Source organism: Copadichromis virginalis, linkage group LG8 (genome assembly GCF_057382275.1).
Source record: "Copadichromis virginalis isolate Kocher_CV1m ecotype Utaka linkage group LG8, C_Virginalis_male_GT1.1, whole genome shotgun sequence".
NCBI classification, from domain to species: Eukaryota; Metazoa; Chordata; class Actinopteri; order Cichliformes; family Cichlidae; genus Copadichromis; species Copadichromis virginalis.
This window is the reverse complement of record NC_140625.1, coordinates 3,246,362-3,269,763: the sequence shown is the minus strand read 5'-3', so window position 1 is coordinate 3,269,763 and position 23,402 is coordinate 3,246,362. Positions and strand designations below refer to the sequence as shown.

Below are 23,402 nucleotides of genomic sequence, written 5' to 3'. Positions count from 1 at the left end.
CCATCAGAAGGCCACTCTTGTTCAGAATCACAAATGGAGTGATACGGAGAACCTTCCAAGACTGGACAAACTCGTGTTGGAAATATGGAATGCCATCCCCGACACATAAACATGAAGAAATATGCATTTGGAGTCCTGTCGATCTTCAAATCCACACACGTATGTGAGCAGCTATTCTCCACCATGAACTATGTTACAAACAAACACAGCTCACGCCTCACAGACGACAGCTTACAGTCCTGCGTAAATGAAAGTGACTTTGCAACGCCCCGATTTGCAGACGCAGGTTCAGGAGCAGAAGTCCCATTAACCAGGTCAAATAAATAATGATGCAGATATTTTGCAAATATGTATTTTTCATTGTTTAGTGACATATTTGCTGTTTTCCAATTTATTTTTAAAATTCAGGTCAAGGCTCCGCTACATGCTCTACAAGTCCAAAGGCAATATAAGGATGACGGCTCACCGCATTTTTTGTTTGCTACATGGATAATTAAGTTCAGCTTTTTCCTTCATTTGAAGGAGACCTTCAACTCGGACTGTTTCCTTTTTGTTATAATTTTTTCAAGAAGTTCAAAATGTGTTCATTACTTCAATAAAACATAATTTTCTCTGTAGCACTTCATGGATTTTATAAGCAACACACTATAGTTGCTTATACAAAGGATAAAGGTAAAAAACTATATATACAGTGTTATCTTCATTTTACATGTCAAAAAGTATTTGTGGCTCCCAGTGTTTTCTTTTCCGTTCAAACTGGGTCCAAATGGCTCTTTGGGTGTTAAAGGTTGCTGACCCCTGGCCTAGAGTATTATAATTACAGACACTACACACCACTGTTCTGTAAGCAGCAAATAAAGTTACAATTATAAATCATCTTCAGTGTTGGGGTTGGACTCAGGACGAGGGCTTCAATCATTTCTGTTTAGGTTAATGCTGACACCTGGTGGATACTTAATAATAATGGTGAGTAGATGCATTTGAACATGAAGGTAATGTAGGAACTCAGTCAGGTCTGAGCCATCGGTGAATTTATTATTATTTATTTATTGCATAGGCTCAGATTAAACCCACATGCAGTTCACGTAGAAATTAGTGTTCAGTTATGTTTGAATCAGTGGACTTTGAGGAGTTTTTATTACAAAAAAAGTCCAAATACTTTTACTGAACAGTGTTTGGCTTGCCTCTACTCCCAGAGCTGAACACAGAAGCATATGAGTACGTTCTGTTGTTACACTGACATGTTTAGAGGTTCACAGCAGTCTGTGTTTAATTGTATGTGTGTTTCTAAAAGGGACACGGATCAATTATCTGCTGTTCGTCACCACTTTCAAAGATATTTGTTTGAAAGGCCCAGTGTGTGCCTTTCAAACAAAGATGAACCTTAGCAGAGAAAGACGCAAAAAGTGTTTGCAGATAATCTACAAAGCACAAAGTGAAAGCAGGTTGACTACATACCGCAGCGCCGATGAAAAGTTTAAGATTCTACTAGAAATAGAGGCTCAAGATATGAACTTGCTGATGGACTGTGTGCTTCATACCCATCTGATTTAGATCAGAAGTTAGCTGATGAAATGACCCAAATTGTCCAATGCTACAAATTTTGTTGAAACATAACCTGCAACCATCTTTTCCAAATGTGTTTGTAGCCTTGGTATATGTTTTGACTCTGCCTGTAATAAACTGCGAAGGAGAAGACTGATTTCACCCATGACAAGATTTAGAAACAAACTGAGAATTGTGGCCATCAGAGTGTGAGCTTGTTAGGAACTTTATCTATTTATTTATTTTTGCCTGTCCCGTTTGGCTCTTTTGCCATCAGAATTATTGTCTAAAGGCGAAGAAAGATGCCCAACGAATTTACTTTACCAAATGGACCATCCCAGCCTTGCCGTAATGGTCTATTTGATTCACCTTTTATTGTTTATTTTATTTTATTTTATTATAACCTGCTAAATACGGGACAGATTTGGCTGGGGAAAAAGAAAGAGGGAAAGAAAAACAGCGGGGAAGAGGGACGGGGATAAAGGGCAAAAAACAAAAACCAACAAAATAAGCAAACAAAAAATACATCTATCAATCACCTGTTGAGAAAGAAAAAATAGAAAACAAGCAGAAGAAAAAAAAGAGCAACATAATAAACAACATCATGATGATCTATAGGAATATAACAGTAAATACTAAATATTAAACATTATTGTGCAGCACATAAGATCAACAGAACACAGTGTGCTTTGAGGTAGGAGCCAAAAATGTTGTAGTTTGTGGGTGTGAGCACCCGTGTGTACACCTGTGAGCATGGACGCGCTTGTATTTAAAAGGTTCCTTCATGTAATGATCTGATAGAGGGTGTGGGGGGGCCACAGCCCCGTCCTCCAGGGCATGAAGCAGGTATGGAGGAGATCAAAACTCCAGACATCCAGAGGCCCCCAGAACACAAGAGACCAAGGAAGACCAACAGAGGGGCAGCCGCGCCACTGTCCCAGAAAGAGCTGAGGAGAGTCCCAGATGAGGGCTCACCCAGCAGCCGCGGAGCAGAAGTCAGGGGGAGTTGCAGTGACGCGCCCGTGAGCTCCGCCGGCAGCCAGCTGTGCCTGAGTGACCGAGCCCCAGGCCGAGAGGCCGAGGGCACCCCACCCCCGAAGTGGCCCGAGCGAGCCCCAGGCTCCAGCCCCCAACAAGCAGCCACCAAGGAGTGAGCCGGTGTGTACCTGGACGCCCATCCCCAGACACAAAGAACCACCAACGCACCGATGTCTGAGGGCATCTGCCACTGGCAGGGGAAGTGGTGGTGGGGGGAGATAGGCCTCCAAACCTTGGAGGGCCTGAGATGTCCCCAGGGAGGTGGCGTCTGATACCCAACCTGACATATAGACACAGACATACAGGCACACACAGATACAAACATCCATTCCCACCCTCATGCTCTCATATACACTTACTCCACACTCAACCAACGTGGAGACAGACATAAAGAGACGCTGTACACACGATCACACTCCCCAAGCATACTCTACAAACCGGGTCTAGGTGCCCCCGCCCCTGGAGGGGGGAACTGCACCCAGACCCAGGTGGTGTTACCCTTTTCCCTGCGGTGGGGAGAAGCAGACCGCCCCGACTCCGCAGCAGCAGGGAGGCCCCACACTCCAGACCCCAATCTGACGGCCAACTCCTCCTCCCAGACCCCCCACTCCAACAGGCCGCAGAGAACGAGAGTGTGAGAAGACTCCAAACCTCCCTCCACCCGCTCATTGTAGTGTTGATGCATGTGTGTTCTAAGGTGCATTTAAACCCAGGAGGGCATGGAGCTACCTGCCAGAGAGCAGCAGGTAAGCGCATAGCCCCTCCTGCTAGCCCTCAATGTCTAAGTGTATTTAAAATTGAGAGGTGGGCAACGACGCCAGGGGTGGGGTGTACACCCTGATGGCCTTTTGGATTCCGTGTAGCGTGCCCACCCCCAAGATCCTATATGTATGTGTAATGAGAGTGTGAGTAATGTGAATGTCTAAGTTGTGGGATAAAATTGAGGCAGAGGCAGCCAGAAGGGGACAGGGGGGGGTAGCCTCCCCTGCACCCTGGTGACACACCTCTACCCCAAGGCCCTGCATGTGTGGGTGGTTATGGTGGAGCGGGAAGAGGGAGGCAGCTGGAGATGGGGAGGGAGGAAGGGAGGGGCAAGTGACCAGGAAGGGTCAGCACCCCCACTGACCCCAGTAGGCACCCCCTTACTCTGCAACCCACCAGGGAAAGGGGGCCCAGGCCCATCCGGACCGGGGCCCAGTTCGGCAGTGCCGCCTGGCCCCACAGAGTCCGGGACAGCCCACCCGACCCCACCACAGAGAAAACTACACCCACCCCATCATCCACTCATCTTCCAGACTACACAAGACAATAGACGCCCAGGCTGAGATCTTCCTCAGGGCTGGGCCCCCATACACCCACCCGCCCACAACCCCGGCAACACACCAACCAGGACCCAAGCCCCCAAGGCCCAGCCAGGGCCCCAGCCCAGAGACGGAGCACCTCCAGAACCCCACGCCCGTCCCGGACCCACCCAGGGGCAGCCAGGCTGCCAGGTCAGTAACCCACGTCCGTCAGCACAGACCCTCCCTTAGCCCCGCTGCACGCAGCCACGAGGAAACCGTCACCTAAGAGCCAACAGAGCCCTTAATAGGCCATGACCGCTACCCCGGGTTGAGCCCTCCAAGGAAGATGCTCCTGGGGACTTTATTTATTTTTTGACTGTAATGCAAAGAGACATACACATAGATAATGCCCAGACAGCAGTGGAGGAGGAAAACAAGAGAAAGCATCATGACAGAGTCTGCAACAAGTGTGAATTTGTGAGAGGAAAGTCTACAGGTTAATGCCCCAATAACACACACACACACACACACACACACACTGACATCATAGATAATTGGCAAACCTTCTGGAGGAAACCTGGTCTTGTTAGGAGAGACGGCATCCATCCCACTTTGGATGGAGCAGCTCTCATTTCTAGAAATATGGACAAATTTATTAAACCCCCCAAAATATGACTATCCAGATTTGGGACCAGGAAGCAGAGTTGCAGTCTTACACGCCTCTCTGCAGCTTCTCTCCTCCTGCTACCCCCCCAACCCCATCTCCATAGAGACTGAGTCAGCTCCCAAACAGACAAATAACAAACTAAAAACCAGCAACAAACAACTTAAACATAAACAATTACAAAGAAAGAACAATACAGTATCCACATCTGAACCAAAGAGTAAAACAGTGAAATGTGGATTATTAAATATTAGGTCTCTCTCCTCCAAGTCTCTGTTAGTACATGACTTAATAATTGATCAACAAATCGATTTACTCTGCCTTACAGAAACCTGGTTGCAGCAGGATGATTATGTTAGTTTAAATGAATCAACACCCCTGAGTCATTCTAACTACCAGAAATCACGAAGCACAGGCCGAGGGGGCGGTGTGGCAGCAATTTTTCACACGAGCCTATTAATCAACGAAAGACCCAGACAGAATTTTAATTCATTTGAAAGCCTGATGCTTAGCCTCGTCCACCCCAGCTGTACTTGTTATCATTTATCGTCCACCTGGGCCTTACACAGAGTTTCTGTCTGATTTCTTTTTCTCTGCTCAGCTCAGATAAAATAATTATTGTGGCTGATTTTAACATCCATGTAGATGCTAAAAATGCCAGCCTCAACATGGCATTTAATCTGTTATTAGACTCAATTGGCTTCTCTCAAAATGTAAAAGAACCCACCCACCACTTTAATCACACTCTAGATCTTGTTTTAACATATGGCATAGAAACTGAACATTTAACAGTGTTTCCTGAAAACCCTCTCCTGTCTGATCATTTCCTGATAACATTTACATTTACAATAATTGATTACACAGCGGTGGAGAGTAGACTTTATCAAAGTAGATGTCTTTCTGAAAGCGCTGTAACTAAGTTTAAGAATATAATCCACCCACTGTTATCATCTTCAATGCCCTGTACCAACACAGAGCAGAGCAGCTATCTGAACGCTACTCCAACAGAGGTCGATCATCTTGTCACTTCGCACGACTCTGGATACTGTAGCTCTGGTGAAAACTAAAAGCTCAAATCAGAAGCACTTCACTCCGTGGTATAATTCTCAAACACATAGCCTAAAGCAGATGACTCGTAAGCTGGAGAGGAAATGGCGTGTCACAAATTTAGAGGATCATCATTTAGCCTGGAGAAATAGTTTGTTGTTTTATAAGAAAGCCCTCCGCAAAGCCAGAATATCTTACTATTCATCACTGATTGAAGAAAATAAGAACAACCCCAGGTTTCTCTTCAGCTCTGTAGCCAGGCTGACAAACAGTCAGAGCTCTTTTGAGCCAACCATCCCTTTAACGTTAACTAGTAATGACTTCATGAACTTCTTCACAAATAAAATTTTTATCATTAGAGAAAGAATTACCAATAATCATCCCACAGATGTAATATTATCTACAGCTACTCTTAGTACCATTGATGTTAAGTTAGACTCTTTTTCTCTAATTGATCTTTCTGAGTTAACTTCAATAATTACTTCCTCCAAACCATCAACATGTCTGTTAGACCCCATTCCTACAAAACTGCTCAAAGAAGCCCTGGCATTATTTAATGCTTCAATCTGAAATATGATAAACCTATCTCTAAAAATCTGCTGTGTACCACAGGCCAAAATGCTGAGTATTGTTCAAAAGTAACTTGGTGTCTGTAAGTGTGTGTGTGTGTGTGTGTGTGTGTGTGTGTGTGTGTGTGTGTGTGTGTGTGTGTGAGATACTGCAGACGAGTGCTTGGTAGTGACGTGTATGAAGTTGTGCGTGTGTTTCAGTCCAGGCACTGAGTGTTCAGGAGTCTGATGGCTTGGGGGAACAAACTGTTCCATCGTCTGGCAGTGAGGGCCCGGATGGTCTGGTACCTCTTTCCAGAAGGCAGCAGGGTGAAGAGTGTGTGTGAGGGGTGTGTGGGGTCCTCCACAGTGTTGGTGGCTTTGCAGAAGGAGTGGGTGCTATAAATGTCTATGATGGAGGGAAGAAAGGCTCCAACGATCTTCTCAGCTGCTCTCATTATCCATTGTAGGGTATTGCGATCCGATACGCTACAGTTACCATACCAGACAGTGATGCAACTGCTCAGGACGCTCTTGATAGTCCCTCGGTAGAAGGTGGTAAGAACGGATGATGGGAGATAACCTTTAGTGAAAGTTACAAATAGGGATGGGTACCGGTATCTGACATAAACGGTAGTAACCAGACCGAAAAGCAGCGCACATTTCGGTGCTTTATTTCGGTGCTTTTTTTTTTTCCTGAGATGTCATACACTTTGGATTGTAGCCAATCATTTTACCTTTCCGAGGATAGTAGACGGGCCCAGGTACGTATGTTCTTTTAGAGCAGAGCTACAGATTAAAAATGCCCAAGGCGAAGCGGTCAAAGTCTGGCTGTACTTCACAGCAAAAGATGCAAACTCAGCAGCCTGCAACAAGTGCTTTAAGGTGATACTGTGATACTGTGCAAAGGAGGTAAGACCTCGATTCTGATGAAACACCTGGCGATGCATAGCGTTTTTTAAAAGACTAGAAATGCACCGTATTTGATAGCTTGCTGCGAGACCTCACACCGAGCACATCTACTGCAGGTGTGGTGCCTGTTATCGGACCCAGAGTTAGCAACATCCCCCAAGAACCCAAAGAGTAGAGTCCTGGCCCCTAGCCCTGCCAGTGTAGGAGAAATGATGACAGATGATGATGGCAGCAGCAGCCGTTCTTCTCTGCGTGAGTAGCTTAATGTTGTTCGTGTGTAATTTACGTTGAGTAGGCTAACCACGTTATTACATTAATGCATGTAAGGTGAACTAGCAAACACCGTCGTAGTTACATGCGGCTGTCTTCTTGTTGGATAGAGTGAAACCATATATGGCCTATAGCTGAAGAAAAGGCTAACATTGTTATCTTTTTACAAAAAAGAGAACAGCTAAACATGAGAGGTTTTAGGACAAAGTTTGTGTTTTCCATTGTTTAAGCACCGCTTCGAGCACCATTTAAGCACCGGCACTGTTTCAAAAGTACCGGTTTGGCACCGGTATCGGATAAAACCTAAACGATACCCATCGCTAGTTACAAATGATCTTCTTATGGCCTCTGGCAGTGGACTTATCTCTGTGCTTGTCCTGCTAGACCTCATTTCAGCGTTCGATACTGTTGACCATAATATTCTATTAGAGCGATTAGAGCACGCTGTAGGTATTACACGTACTGCGCTGCAGTGGTTTGCATCATATCTATCTAATAGGCTCCAGTTTTTCCATGAAAATGAAGAGTCCTCTTCACACACTATGGTCAGTTATGGAGTTCTACCAATTCTGTTTACATTTTTCATGCTTCCCTTATGATCCATATGACCCCCCTATGAGCAAGCACTTTGTGATTTTTATCTTGAAATTTTATCAATAAAATTTTACTTACTTTTACTTTACTTTACCCATCATGACAATAGTTTTAAATTCCTGCTTATTACCAAAAACCGCCACAGGTGTTTTGTGGTACTCATTACAATTCTTTAAGTGTGTTTTAAAAGGTTATCACCTGGTTATTAATAGGTTATTACATAGAAACAATCTGTTTTGCATTTTGCAGCTGTTTCCTGCTTATTACATAGAAACTACCAGAGAAATTTTCCAGGTAATGGTCAGTTTTTTAAGTTAGCATTAATAGGTTATTAATGTCTTATCAAATGGAAACAAGAAGTTTTGTATTTTGTAGCTCTGTTTCCTGCTTGTTACATAGAAACTACCATGGGTAAGAACATTATTATGTTCTTATTTCTTCCTTGTTACCCTACTATTATCCCTTTATTACAGAGCTGTAACAGAAAGTGCTATCAATGCACTGCACTTCATCCAACATTTGGACTGTGCAGGAACTTGTGCCAAGCTACTTTTTGTGGTCTACAGTTCAGCTTTTAATATCATTAGCCCAGTTCTGCTGCAGGACAAGCTGAATGGGATTGCTTCCACCTTCAGGTGGATTGATGTGCTATGATGAAGTCTAAATCCTGATTAAAAGCTTCAATTAGAGCCGTTCCGGTATCAATGATAAAATCAATAATTCAATTTTTGAAAGAAATGCTGAAAACTGGTCTATAGTAGGCTAAAACACCCTCATGTAACTGCTTTAGAATTTTAGACAACTAACAAAACCTGTGGAACTTCCATCCATCCATCTTCTTCCACTTATCCAATTTAGGGACACAGATGGGATTGCAGAGTGACTGAGGAGGAATGATACACAGGAAATGGTCTGCAGTGCACTTGAACCATGCACCGTGGCGTGTGGATACTTCTTTAAGACAGTCCGTCTCGCCTGGCCACGCCCCACAGCTCACATATAAAGCAGCTGTGCAGACGTGACACCGGTAATAATTTGATCGGAACGCATTTCCGTGCGGCCTGATGGTGGAGAGATAATCTCTCTCGAAGAGAACCAAGAGAGTCGGCGCTACAGGCTGGAGAACTCTCACTCGCCACAGCAAGGTCCGACGGCCGGCGAAGTGAAGCCTCAAGAGTGAACTCGTAAACGAGACACTCGAGGTCAGACACAAAGGGTTAGGGTTAGACGCTGGGGAACACAGCCTGCAGCCACAGGAGCTCATATCCCAGAAGAGACTGGCTAAAGAAGCTGGAGAACACACACTCGCTGGCTGACATATCAGACACAGCAAGGTCCGACTGGCACGTAAGCCGGCGAATGCAGGCAACACGGCAGGGGAACACAGCAGCTGCCAGAGCGGAGGGCCAAGCCAGGGACGCGAGTCGCAGGTCGCCCCAGGGCCAAGCATCCATCCGTAGACAGGGGAGCCGCAAGAGTGAACTCAGGGACGAGACACTCATGCAAAGCTGGCGCCACAGGCTGGAACGCAACACACTCACTGGCTGGTGTATCAGACACAGCGAGGTACAGCTACCGTGTAACCGGCAAACCGCCTGCAGGGAGCCTGGCGCTACAGGCTGAAAAAACACTCACTCGCTGGCTGACCATCAGACACAGCGAGGTCCGGCTGGCGCGTAAACCGGGGAAGCATGGGCAATACGCACTGCTGCTGGAGTCAGAGCCGAGAAGCTGCCCCACCCGCTGGTCGTGTGAACCGCGCACTGCGGGCAACACGCCAGACAGAACAATGGCTACACTAGGCTGCAGAAGTCTCACTCGTCACAGCGAGGTCCGCCTGGCGTGTAAGCCAGCGAACGTGAGCAATACGCCAGGGGAGCACAGCCTACCAAGCCACTCAAGCACAGCAGCTGGCTATCGCCGAGACAGGAACCCGCGATATGCGGACAATGCTCCAGACGGGAAGTCGAAGCCGCCTGCTGGAGAAGCCGAGTCATAACAGATCCCCGCCTAGCACTAGGCAGTGACACAGTGCCAGGGAAAGAGAGCCTGCCGCAGCAGCTCGGCCACTCAATGGATGGCCGAGGTAGGTTAAGGCCCAGGGCCTGTCCCAGGAGCAGAGCGGCCGACCTGCACCATCCACGACAGGGGAGGGGCTGGTGGCTCAGGCCACTGAGGGCCCAAGAGGGGAGCAACCCAAGGTTCATCACCAGGGTATAGCAGACACTCTGCGCTGTACGCAACCAGGGGGCCAGCAAGAGTGGGCCTGACGAGACACTTGCGGTCAGTTGGGAAGTGTCAGCTCACTGAGCGGGCACCTGGTGGCCACGTGACCCGCGACACAGGGGCAATGCACTAGACAGAGAGCCAGCGCTGCATGCTGGAGAACACTCACTTGCTGGCTGATGTATCAGACAGATCAAACTGCCCCCTGGCAGTCTAGCCCGCTGAAGGCCAAGCGGGGACTTAACCCGAAGGTCCACCCAGGGGCCAAGCGGTCGCTAGCACTGTCCGCAGACAGGGGAGCAACAAGAGTGAACTTTGAGAACGAGACACTCATGCACAATACTCCAGGCTGGAGAACACTCACTCGCCAGCTGAAGAATCAGACACTGCGAGGTCCAGCTGGGGAGTAAACCGGCGAATGCGGGCAATACGCCAGGGGAACACAGCCAGTAGCTGCAGCAGCTGATATGCCAGAAAGAACCCGGCTAAAATAGGCTGGAGAATGCTCACTCACCGCAGTGAGGTCCAACTGGCGCGCAAGCTGTGAATGCGGGCAACACGCCAAGGGAAGACAGCCTGCAGCTGCAGTGCAGCCAGGGAGGTGACTCACCGAGGGTGTCAGCTCACTGAGCAGGCCCTGCCAGCCACGTAGACCTGCAACATTTGGGCAATCTGCCAGACAGAGAGCCAGCGCTGCAGGCTGGAGAATTGTTAACCGCTGGCCGAGGCGTCAGCGAGGCATAACTGGTGTATAAACCGGCGAAGCGTGGGCAATATGCCAGGGGAACGCAGCCTGCAGCAGTGCTGGCCACTAAGCCCAATTCAAAGGATGTCAGGAGGGAGGAGGGCGGCTTGAGGACAGCTGAGCCCAGGCTCCGAGTCCTCCCCGCCTCACCTGAACACGGCCATCTCCACACGCCTGCATAGGCCCCTCAGCACAGCGAGGTGGCCCCAGGGTAGACAGGCAGTTCCATCAGGCAACCCTGGTCGTCTGACCCGAGCCAAGCGTCATAAACATCAACCTCCTGACAATCAACATCCACCAGCCCAGGGCTCACAGAGGCGGGGCCATGGGAGGGAATGCTGTGGGAGGGGCCCGGAATCAGGCGACCCAGACATGGGTTCACCCGTCCGGGCCCCACTCCAGTGGCAGCCAGAGGGGATAGAAGTTTCTTCAACATCCACCTCACGATAATCAACCTCCACCAGCCCAGGCCTCACAGAGGCGGGGCCATGCAGCCATCATCCTCACTTTAGCCTGAGAGGCACAGGATGGGGGAGGGCTCTCCGTGTCCCCAGACTGCCTGCAGTTGACATGTCAAGCTTCATCCCTACAGAGGGAGTGACAATATGGCCGCCATCAGGGCATAAGTAACCCTTACGCCCCTGTTAGGGCATGCCACCCTGCCCAGGGAAGGCCCGAAGGGAGGAATGGCACTCAATCGCCTGCCACCAGACCAATCAGGCAGCAACGGCACCTGAGATGGGAGGCGGTGAGGCTGCGTGACATCAACCTTGAGGTCCACTCTACTAGACAGGACCGCAGGAAGGGCTAGTTCCCACACCTGTGATGCTTCAATCAAGAGCTGAAGGGACCCATCTCACCCGACACTGTGCACGGGGACCAGCAAGGGGCAGCCCAGGGACAGGGCGGCAACACCGGAGGAGAGGATGGAAGCTTCTTCAACATCCACCACCTGATAGTCAACCAACACCGGCCCAGGCCTCACAGAGGTGGAGCAATGGGAGGGATGCTGTGGGAGGGGCCAGCAGTGAATCAGCAACAGGTGTGGGAGGGGACCCAGCCCATGGCCTGCCTATCTGGTGTCCACAGCAGTGGCAGGCATTTTTTGGAGGCATGAGATGGGGGAGGGGTGGGCCAGTTAAATGCTTTCAGAAAACCAAGCACGGTCTGCCTAGTTCGTGTTGGCAACAAAGCAGTCCGTGCAAGTGTCAGCTTCTCTAGCCAGCATGCTATGGGCTGCTATCATGTAGTTATTTATTTTTCCCTTTTCGCCCAGGCACAGCAACACTGCTCGTTCCTATCGTCAAAAGGCAAAAATGCCATACACAGACATGTTTGGGATGTGTGGGCTGCCATACTTCTGCTACCAAGCAAGGGGGCGGGGCCACACGCTAACCAGGAAGTGCTAACAGGTAGCCGGCACTAGCCGCAACCGGAATTCCCCTTCCACGCTGCACTGCAACTTCGAGAAAAACGCTGCACTGCAAAAAGAAAAACGCTACAAAAAGAAAGACGCTGCACTGCAATTTCAAGAAAAACGCTGCACTGCAAAAAGAAAAATGCTGCAAAAAGAAAAACGCTGCAAAAAGAAAAGCGCTGCAAAAGCACACAAAGCACAACGGAAATAGGAAAAAAGACAACGGAAATGTTCCTGGGGAGACAATAACCCGACGGACCAGTTGCACGAACCAAAACATGCTAACCAGTGCGCTAGGACTGGGAGACACTTCAAAGAAGTGGAGGAGAGGTAAATATCTTGTAATCTCATGATTCTAATAATACTACAGATATCTGGAATATATATTCAAAGATAATTCTAACAAAGATAATGTTTAATGTAGCCTTAGAAATGAAGCTTTTTTAAACTCGAGAACAAATGCAAAGGCATGAACTGGTAGGTACTAAGAACTGTATTCTGGTTTAAGCCTGCCACCGGTTCTACGGCATAATTTTAAAAACTAGTTTATGACTTAATAGGGCATATGTACACAGTGACGAAATTCTTCTAACTTCTCTAATTTTGCTCATTTTGAGTTGTCAGCATAGAGGTCTTAATGAGAGTGATAAGTCCTGAATCCTGGTCCATGTTCTTTGAGCTTTTGCTGGCCTTTATTTAAGCACACATCAAGAAGATTAAATACTTGAGTCATGTTTATTGAGACTTGTTTCAGATGTGGCATTTTTTTAAAAAACACTTATTAAGTGCATTTGTGGATTCCTGCGGTCGTAATTATCTTTTCATGTTTTCTCTTCAACCTTAGGCCCAGTCTCAGTCACAGACATCATCAATAAGTATTTCTCTGAGGGCCATACATATGAAGTGATCCTGGATTTTCTTGAAAACAAGCATAATATTTGTATGAGTCTGAGAACATTAAAGAGGAGGCTAAAAGATGCTGGAATGACTAGAAGGACAGACTTTACTCCCACTGACATTGTCATTTCCACTGTTACACAAGAGCTGAGAGGCTCAGGTCAGCTTCTGGGTTACAGATCCATGTATCAGACACTGCGACAAAAGTATAATCTGAAAGTTAAAAGAAATGATGTAATGCACATACTCTCAAGACTAGATCCATATGGTGTTAAGCGTCGCTGTAAACGCAGGTTTGTTCGAAGAGGATATTTTTCAGAAGGACCAAATCAAGTGTGGCATGTGGATGGTTACGATAAGCTGAAGCCCTTTGGTGTTTCTATTAGTGCATGTGTCGATGGATTTTCAAGGAAAGTTATGTGGCTCAGCTGTGGCAGCTCAAATAATGACCCAGGTATCATTGCAAAATATTATATGGAGTGCTTGTCACGGTTTGGTCAACTTCCAAGCATGCCTTCGTACAGACTGTGGCACAGAAAATGGCACAATGGCAGCCATTCACTGTGCTTTAAGATCAGACCATGGAGATGAACTTGCAGGAGCCCACAGTCATATGTATGGTACCTCAACTACAAATCAACGGATTGAAAGTTGGTGGTCTTCATTCAGAAAGCAAAGGTACATGGCTTTTAAAATATATTCTGAAACTAAAATTGAATGGTTCTGAAGGTGTTTCGTGGTCAGCGATATACTTTTTTTTGTGGGTGGGGTTTTATACTCAAATATTAAATTACAGTCACAAACAAACAAAGAAAAACATAGTCACCTACACATTTTTCTCATGTGATGCACAACTGCTTCAAAAAATATAATAAATGGTTTGGTATACCAGTGACATTTGTTTGTATTAAAACAACTCACTCAAAAAGAAAATCCTACTCAGACATTCCACAAAAGTCCTAAAAAGGAACTATAAAAAACAACAAACAAACTGACATTCAACATTTTAATAAATTATTATGAATCCTAGAGGCAATGGCATCAGTAAAGATTGATGTATTTAAAACTGAGTAAAATGTATTCAAGTTTGTGTGCCTACGTAGTACCAAACTAACATCTAGATCAAATAGTTTACCTGTAGGGAGTCATATAAATAAAAGAACAAGGGTTTCTTCAAATTTGAGAACTGTAATATGAGTAATATAAGAACATTGATCCAACATGACAGAAATTTGTTAGAGGAGGTCATTCGTTTCAGACATTTCTTCGACTTTGTGTGCCAAAAAAAAAAATACTGATGTTTTCACTAGCTTTTGGATTTCTGTGTGGTATCTAACAAGTGATAACAGCTTCAGTGTTCATGGAGAAACAAAATAGTACATTTATATGGACAGACCTGTATATTACAACTTTTCTTAAGTTCAACCGCCAAATGTAGGAATAACAGAAGGATTAATCATTTTGTTAAATTTTGTTATTTGTGTGAAGTTGCTTTTTTTTTCCTGCAGTGCATTGATGAAACACTTCAGAACATGTGAATAAGCTTTTCTTTGAACGAAATTGCGCACATTTCAATATTCTTAAGATTACGACTTTTTTTTAAAAGAGGACAATTACATTGAATTACTTGTGTTATTAAATTTTATATGCCTTGTCATTCCACCATTAGAACTCAGTTCTGGATTGAACTCTTCAGTGACCTGAGGGAGAGGCATCTTTTCAACGGCAGTCATGAACATAAATGCCTTCTACGATATGTCTTCCTCAATGTCTTGCAAAAAGAGCTTGACGAGTACAGAGATCTCTGGAACACTCGCACCATCCGACCTGTGCGCCAATCTTGTTGTCCATCTGGTAAACCAGAAGCCATGTATCACCTGCCTCATAGGTATGTATTTAGTCCATGTATTTTATTTCATAGTTTTACTAAAATTTTTCTTCCTCAGTATAGTGTATTGTATGTGCAGGATACCTGTCCAGCTTGCTGTTATTAAACCTGTTGTTCATTTATAAAATGGTTCAGGAACAGTCCATCCCTTATGTGCACTCTTTTCTTTCTTGACCTAACCACTTGAGTTAAGTAAGCAGTATGCCATTTAGGTTTAACAATTTGCCCTAACTGTTACTCACAGCAGGTATTACACACACTTTTGCAATTGAATAGTATTTTTTGTTGTTTTCACCTTTTTGCTGAATAGAAATTAAAGCTGCCACTTGTGTTTTGCCATTAGTTCTGTTCTCTGACTTCATGCACATACGTTTTATTTTTTTTTTTTTTTCCAAAAAAAAAAAAGTTAGACAATCATATTTTAACTTTGGATCACATCTTGGCTAAAAATGACAAATGTAGATATATGCATAATTAAGATTCTTTAAAATCACAATTTCCAGAACTGACTTTTAATTATAAGATTGACTTTGCGCTTTTGCTGTAACCTTGAAGGATAGTACCTGGAGAAGTGACTGAATTTGTTCATTTTTCTGACTGACCTAAGGTATGGTGGAAGAGAGTGTGGATTCCAAGTGCCTCAAGACATCCTGCACCAGTTTGATGACATTCTACCTGCTCAGTACAGTCTATGTGGGGACGACAATCTCCAGGTTCATTTCACAAACTTGGAAAGACAGAGTGAGCTCCCTCGACCAGTCAACTGGACTACTGCAGTTGAAAATTATATAACACTCAAAAATATGACTGGACTTTAGAAGTCAATGTAAAATCATCTGCTAGATGTGGGTACAATTACCACTGACACTAATTGTCACAAACCAACTTTAATGAGTATTGAAAAAAATAGTACCATAGTTTTTATATAAATAGTTTCACTACCGTCAACTTTTCAGTGTGTACGCTTTCGACCTGAAGAAATCAAAAGACCATACTGTACAAAATAACTTGTTCCTTTTAATTAGGTGTTGTAACAAACACGTTGATTAATTTGGAGATCTGTTTTACAAACAAAGGTTTACAAAAGCATTCAGCGAGACCTGTATTTATGTGGGTTTTTCCTATTTCTTTTTTTAACTCCAAGAACAACTTGCATATCTTACAAAAAAATGTAATCAAACACAGAAGTGTTTGATTAAATAAAGCCTTTTAACTGAATTTATCAGATTTTTTTCCCTGTGTTATTATACTAGCGTGTCTCAGTACATTAGAATACTTCAGAAATGTTTTATTTTGTTACATTGGCAATTTCTTAATACAGTGAAATATGTCTAACTTGTTCAACTGTCCCACTATGATACTATGCTTTTGAAATTCCAAAACCTGATTGAACTTTCTGCGATGCATTAAACTTTATGTGATTTACACAAATTATAAATTATTAGAAAAAAAAATTCAGAGTTTAAAATCACAAACTTCAACTGTTTGCTAAAACCATAAATGTGGCTTAAAAGCAAAAGGACTTGGACCTTAGGGAAGCCCAAACCCAGGAGAGTTCTGGATGCCATAATCTATGGCTTCTTGGAAGTCCTCATAACTGTGTAGCACTGGGATTTTGATAGTATTTGCACAGACATCTACTACAAGGAAGCGTGAAGTGGTCTGGAAAAGAAGTTGTGGCTTTGGCTGAATTGCTGCAGGAGGAATTTCTCTCAGTCCAGTTGCAAACATAAGGATGTCTTCAAGAGACAGACTTCCATTTCTCTCTGAAAATGTAAAGAGAATAAAAGTTATTTCTAATGATAATAAACAGGAAAAAGGTGCCATTACACTTTGCTGACATAAATGTACTCATTTCAACATTTTCAACCAAATTTAATACCTTCTACAGAAAGCAGATAGTCTTGCCAGTAGCTTAGTACTCGTCTCCTCTTGACGCCTAGAGCTGCCAGGTGGACCAAATTGCACATGGAAGATGTTCTCAAGAAGATCAGCTGTCAGCCTGGTCTCATTATAGCACATGAATGAGAAGAAGAGTGAAGGATGCTGTTCCAGAGCGTTTAGAAAAATACATGACTACATGAGGGCACATCCTTTATCGCTATGCCTGTAATACTCTGCCTATTGCCTTAATATTAAATAATTTTTTGAACAATAATTATTGAAAATATTTTGTCATGTCATTATACTGCCACAAGTAGAGGTGGCATGGGCCGCGAAACTGAGACACAGGCATTAGAGCCTCTTAATGCTTGTTTTGTTTGGGTTTCCACCAGAGTGGAATTAACAAAAAATAGAGAGGGCATAGCCTAACATACGAAATAGGAAAATAATGATGTGTAATCTATTTATTTCAACAAAAAAACTGTATTCTGAATACCACCTATTTACACAGTAACTTTAACGGAATACAGTTACTCGTATTTTAAATACGTGACAGTGTTACATGTATTTCATTACTCCCAAACACTGTAAACATATCTGTAGTATTATTAGAATCATGAGATTACAACACATTTACCTCTCCTCCACTTCTTTGAAGTGTGTCCCAGTCCTAGCACACTGGTTAGCATATTTTGGTTCGTGCAACTGGTCCGTCGGGTTATTGTCTCCCCAGGAACATTTCCGTTGTCTTTTTTCCTATTTCCGTTGTGCTTTGTGTGCTTTTGCAGCGCTTTTCTTTTTGCAGCGTTTTTCTTTTTGCAGCATTTTTCTTTTTGCAGTGCAGCGTTTTTCTTGAAGTTGCAGTGCAGCGTCTTTCATTTTGCAGCGTTTTCCTTTTTGCAGCATTTTTCTTTTTGCAAGTGTTTTCTGAAGTTGCAGTCCGTTTGGCCTCTCAGGGCCACCGTACTGGACGGTTTGCCACTTCATTTTACCCGTTAAAGTATGCTTGTAGGTAACAGTCACAAAGGTAGCATGGTTTGGCACTTCATTTTATCTGTCAGACCATGTTTCTAGCTCTTATTAACAGAGGTAGGATGATTTGCCACTTAATTGTAGCCTTTAAAGTATGCTTCTAGCTAATATTCATAAAGGTAGGATGGTTCGTCACTTAATTTCGTGTTTTCCCACAGTGTTAAGCAGGCCGACAGCGAATGCTTGGAACACTGAAGCCATATCCCTTCTGTGTTTACATACATCGCAGCCGAGCTGCACAGTGCCCAGGCGACAGCGTATGCTTGAACGCTGAGGCCGTGTTCCCTGCTGTGTTTGCTCACCGTAGCCGAGCTACTCGCTAGCCGGCAGCCGCACAGCGTGGTCCGACTGGCACATAAGACTATTTTTCAAGGCGATAAGCCAGGGAGGGGAGACCAACCAAGGGGAAAGATAAGGGCAAGCTAAGGGATAACAGGGCATACCAAGGAAATACCAGGGAATATCAGGGGAATACCGGGGAATACCCGGGGAATACCAGAGGAGAGGCAGCGCCCACGGAGGCTGCCAAAACAGGTTCCTGATGGATGCACATACATACAGCACTCTCAAGGCACTCACAAACACACAACACAAGTGGAGATCAAATGATCACCGGTGTCACGTCTGCACAGCTGTTTTATACGTGAGCTGTGGGGTATGGCCGGGCGAACCAGAGTGTCTTAAAGAAGTATCCACACGGTGGGGGGTGTCCATTTTGTAAAACCTCAGATTCAATTGTAGAATTGAAAGTAATTTTCTTGGTGTCATTCAAACATCTTGAGCACCTCCAAGTCTAAGGCCATGGTTCTCTGCCAAAAAAGGACCCTTTGGGTTGGGGGATAGTTGCCTTCCCAAGCGAGTGATTTGAAGTATCTTATGGTTTTGCTCATAAAAGAAGAGGAGGAGCAGGATTGGCAGACTGGTTGCTCTGGTGTTGCAATTGACCACTGCGGTAAAGAGAGAGCTGAGCCAGAAAGCACTTTACCCACACCTTTGGGCAAGCTCTGTAGCTAGTGCTCTGAAGAATAGTGTTGCAGATACAAGCAATAAAAATAAGTTTCCTCTCTAAGGTGGCTGGGATCCATTTAAGAAAGGAATGATGAAGACCTCAAACATCTAAAGCAGTGGTCCCCAACCCCAGGGCCTCGGACCGGTACCAGTCCGTGAGTCGATTGGTACCGGGCCACGAGAGTTGAGGCTCAGGTATGAGCTCACTCCAACCAAGATGGCGCGGCCACGTCCAGACGCTCCGACTATCCACTTTTCTTGTTTTTTACTTATTTTTTGCTCTGGTTTACATCCCAAAATCCTCTAGTCTTATAGTATACGATGGCAGATCACTTGTAAATATTGGTGACAAGGTTGCACATCTAATCTTGGACACTTTTAAACCCGACCCATCCTGGCCGCCAGAGATTCTACGTGGCGCGGAGAACAACAAAGGACTGGCCACTCATCCGAGGCGTAGAACAAAGAAGCGCCGGGGGAAACGCGCTGGCATTAGGAACAAACTGAGACAGCAGGCGCGTCGCGCACCACTGCCCAGTATCCTACTGGCCAATCCATGGAGAACAAGCTCGATGATCTAAGAGCAATAGTCACCTTCCAACGTGACATGAGGGACTGCAACATTCTGTGCTTCACGGAGACATGGCTGACCCCCACCGTGCCGGACCAGGCCGTAACTCCGTCGGATTCATTCTTTGTGCTCCGCGTGGACAGAACGGCAGAGTCGAACAAAACCAAAGGTGGAGGAGTGTGTTTCATGGTAAACAGAAAGTGGTGTGATGCCGGGCTTTCCAGCGGCTGCTCGCCACATCTGGAGTTCCTGAGCATTAAGTGCCGCCCTTTCTATCTGCCCCATGAGTTCACCTCGGTCATCGCCACGGTGGTCTACATCCCACCCCAAGCGGACACAGGTATGGCTTTGTCCGAATTACATGATGTGCTGATTTCGCTTCAAAACAAGGACCCGGGCGCAGCCCTCATTGTAGCAGGAGACTTTAATAAAGCGAACCTCAGACAAGTCATGCCAAACTTTTACCAGCATGTCTCGTGTCCAACGAAGGGGGATCGAATTTTGGATCACTGCTACACGCCATACAAGCAGGGCTACAAAGCTGTCTCACACCCGGCTTTTGGGAAGTCTGACCACAACGCCATCTTCCTCATTCCCCAGTATAAACAAAACATACGGGGGGAAGAGGTAACCACGAGGGAGGTAAAACGGTGGCCTGCCCAATCAGAAGCTACGCTACAGGACGCACTCAACAACGTCGACTGGGACATGTTCAGAGCATGCACAGTTGACATCAACGAGTTTGCGGAAGTAGCAGTATGCTTCGTCAATATGCTAGCGGAGGAGATTATCCCCACTGCGAGAGTCACCACATTCCCAAACCAGAAACAGTGGATGGACAGATCGAGCCGCACTGCAGTAAACGCCAGGACCGGCACCTACAACACGGGTCTCACCACTGGCGATATGAGCGCCTACAAAGCGGCCTCATACGGCATGCGGCGCGCGGTGAGAGATGCCAAACGCCGGTACCTGGAACGTGTGGAGTCCCGCTTCCACCAGGGCGACACACAGAGTATGTGGCACGGACTACGCACCATTACCGACTACAAAGCCAGGGACACTGCGCCGATCAACGCCGACTCTGCATTCACCAACGAGCTGAATCAGCTATACGCCCATTTCGAGGTTAGCCAGGCGGCTAATGCTATCTACCGCCTGACTACCGAGAACAGTGACGTCATCAGCAAGAGACCAGTGACCAGCATCGCGGAGCATGATGTCCGAGCGGCATTGAGGAGAGTGAACACAAGGAAAGCGGCGGGGCCAGACAGCATCACCGGCCGTCTGCTGCGCTGCTGTGCTGACCAGCTAGCAGGTGTGTTCACTTACATCTTCAACGAGTCCCTGGCGAAGTCTGTGGTCCGCACATGCTTCAAAAGATCCACCATCATCCCTGTGCCCAAGAACAGCAAACCCTCATCCCTGAACGATTACCGGCCAGTTGCACTGACCTCGGTAGTAATGAAGGTGTTTGAGAGAATATCATCTCCTCCTCCATCCCAGACACCACAGATCTGCTGCAGTTCGCCTACCGATCCAACAGATCCACAGAGGACGCCATCGCCCACATCCTGCACACCACCCTCAGCCACGAAGCTGCCACTCAGCCACAGGACAAGAAACAGAGTAACTATGTGAGAATGCTGTTTGTTGATTACAGTTCTGCTCTACTCCCTCTACACTTCAGACTGTGTGGCCACCCATGGCTCCAACACCATTGTGAAGTTTGCTGACGACACAGTGGTGTTGGGTGCCATCTCCAACAACGATGAGGTGGCCTACATGGACGAAGTGAAGAATCTGGCATCATGGTGCCAGGACAACCACCTCCAGCTGAACGTCGGCAAGACCAAGGAGCTGGTGGTGGACTTCAGAAGGAGTCAGCACAGAGACTACAAGCCCATTATCATCAATGGAGCTCCAGTGGAGAGGGTGCAGTCCTTCAAGTATCTTGGTGTCCACATCTCCTCAGACCTGACATGGTCTGACCACATTCAGGTCCAGACCAAAAAGGCTAGGCAGCGCCTGTATCACCTACGACAACTGAGGAAGTTCAGGGTCTCTCCAAAGATCCTCAGGATTTTCTATACAGGCGCTGTGGAGAGCATCCTCACACAGAACATGACATCGTGGTTTGGGAACAGCTGTGTGAAGGACCAAAAAGCTCTCCAGAGAGTGATCCGTACAGCAGAACGCTGCTGCAGGATTGCTCTCCCCCCGCTTCAGGACACCTACACCAGGAGATGCCGGACTAGAGCAGCGCAGATACTGAAGGACCCGTCCCATCCTGGCAACAAACTGTTCCAACTTCTGCAATCTGGTAGAAGGTTCCGCATCTTCCGGGCAAGGACAGAGAGACTCAAGAGGAGCTTCTATCCCCAAGCCATCCGTGCCCTAAACACACACACCCGCCCTCTCACATCATCTATAATTGACTGAGACAGGACTCTTCCAGACACTAAACCAAGGCACAATGTACATTTCAATTCCTTTAATTTTAAATATGTGTATATTGTCTATTCTGTAAAATAGTCAGATGTCTATTCATGTACAGAATTCACCTGCTTGCTGCTCTTACTGCACATTCACCCAATGTATATACTATATATATATATATATACAGTGGGGCAAAAAAGTATTTAGTCAGCCACCGATTGTGCAAGTTCCCCCACTTAAAATGATGACAGAGGTCAGTAATTTGCACCAGAGGTACACTTCAACTGTGAGAGACAGAATGTGAAAAAAAAATCCATGAATCCACATGGTAGGATTTGTAAAGAATTTATTCGTAAATTAGGGTGGAAAATAAGTATTTGGTCACCTCAAACATGGAAAATCTCTGGCTCTCACAGACCTGTAACGTCTTCTGTAAGAAGCTTTTCTGTCCCCCACTCGTTACCTGTATGAATGGCACCTGTTTGAACTCATCATCTGTATAAAAGACACCTGTCCACAGCCTCAAACAGTCAGACTCCAAACTCCGCCATGGCCAAGACCAAAGAGCTCTCGAAGGACACCAGGAACAGGATTGTAGACCTGCACCAGACTGGGAAGAGTGAATCTACAATAGGCAAGCAGCTTGGTGTGAAAAAATCAACTGTGGGAGCAATCATCAGAAAATGGAAGACATACAAGACCACTGATAATCTCCCTCGATCTGGGGCTCCACGCAAGATCTCATCCCGTGGGGTCAAAATGATCATGAGAACGGTGAGCAAAGATCCCAGAACCACACGGGGGGACCTGGTGAATGACCTGCAGAGAGCTGGGACCAAAGTAACAAAGGTCACCATCAGTAACACACTACAACGGCAGGGAATCAAATCCCGCAGTGCCAGACGTGTTCCGCTGCTGAAGCCAGTGCATGTCCAGGCCCGTCTGAAGTTTGCCAGAGAGCACATGGATGATACAGCAGAGGATTGGGAGAATGTCATGTGGTCAGATGAAACCAAAGTAGAACTTTTTGGTATAAACTCAACTCGTCGTGTTTGGAGGAAGAAGAATACTGAGTTGCATCCCAAGAACACCATACCTACTGTGAAGCATGGGGGTGGAAACATCATGCTATGGGGCTGTTTTTCTGCCAAGGGGACAGGACAACTGATCCGTGTTAAGGACAGAATGAATGGGGCCATGTATCGTGAGATTTTGAGCCAAAACCTCCTTCCATCAGTGAGAACTTTGAAGATGAAACGAGGCTGGGTCTTCCAACATGACAATGATCCAGAACACACCGCCCGGGCAACAAAGGAGTGGCTCCGTAAGAAGCATTTGAAAGTCCTGGAGTGGCCTAGCCAGTCTCCAGACCTCAACCCCATAGAAAATCTGTG

General features: G+C 46.0%; 2 long non-coding RNA genes across 2 annotated transcripts; one reads left to right on the top strand and one right to left on the bottom strand.

Moving 5' to 3' along the window:
• Positions 1-14,280: 14,280 nt before the first annotated feature.
• On the top strand, positions 14,281-16,347 carry LOC146702510 (uncharacterized). The gene is made up of 2 exons (XR_014921846.1): positions 14,281-15,074; positions 15,682-16,347. It is a non-coding gene; the product is annotated as an uncharacterized LOC146702510 (long non-coding RNA).
• LOC146702509 (uncharacterized) lies at positions 16,072-17,071 on the bottom strand. Its single transcript, XR_014921847.1, has 2 exons — positions 16,957-17,071; positions 16,072-16,840 (listed from the first exon to the last, which is right to left on the bottom strand). It is a non-coding gene; the product is annotated as an uncharacterized LOC146702509 (long non-coding RNA).
• Between the last annotated feature and the right edge of the window lie 6,331 nt (positions 17,072-23,402).